Source organism: Anopheles merus, chromosome 2L (assembly GCF_017562075.2).
Source record: "Anopheles merus strain MAF chromosome 2L, AmerM5.1, whole genome shotgun sequence".
In the NCBI taxonomy this organism is placed as follows: domain Eukaryota; kingdom Metazoa; phylum Arthropoda; class Insecta; order Diptera; family Culicidae; genus Anopheles; species Anopheles merus.
In genome coordinates this window covers 46268995-46269755 of record NC_054083.1, presented here as the reverse complement: position 1 = coordinate 46269755, position 761 = coordinate 46268995, and the positions used below count along the sequence as shown (strand labels likewise).

The 761-nt window shown below is 39.3% G+C and overlaps 1 non-coding gene across 1 annotated transcript; it reads right to left on the bottom strand.

Moving 5' to 3' along the window:
* Positions 1-654: 654 nt before the first annotated feature.
* LOC121594976 lies at positions 655-761 on the bottom strand. Its single transcript, XR_006005083.1, has one exon. It is a non-coding gene; the product is annotated as a U6 spliceosomal RNA (small nuclear RNA).

Sequence of the window (761 nt, the reverse complement as noted above, 5' to 3'; positions counted from 1 at the left end):
GGAAGTCAACAGTTTGGCCGCTACGGGGGAAATGAAGATGAAAGTAGCGAATCCCGGAAACCGTCAGACATTGCGACAAAGTGAATTAGATTGGAAAAGGGGCACACAGATTGAAGCAGTGGTGGTAGATGGTGAATTACATTGCTTCTGTTCCATACCAATATCACCGCACAGGTAAGGTGACGGTTGTGAATGTTAAAAGAAGGAGAACATGCCAGAAGAATGAACAGATTGTGTCTATTTTAAGGTGTTCCGATTCGCGAAATCGTTTTGTCGGTTTGATTGATTTGCCCTATGTGTGTGTGTGTGTGTCGGGAGGTGGATGGGGGAGTTTTGTGTGTCGTAATGACATTTTATTTTTGTCAAATTGAGCTGTCACGCAATTGGAGCTGTGTAATTCGTTGCTCGTTTCATCGTGTGTAATTGTGTGATTATTTCAACCTTTAATTACATGCCTTGTATGGTTTTGTAGCGATTGAAATGGGATTCTTTTTCTTGAAATGAGTGTATCAATCAAGCTGGGACAAATGTTGTTTGTCAAATTAAAATTGCTATATTTAATGAGTTATTTAGGATGGATAAGTTTCTGCAGACATTTCTATTTCCTTGTAATGCATAAACCTATTAAAATTGATACGAAGGAGGTTTAACATGCATACATTTAGGCGTAGCTATGTTTTGATTGTCATCCTTGCGCAGGGGCCATTTTTATCTTCGTTGTATCGTTCCAATATTAGTATATGTCCGGCCGAAGATAAGAC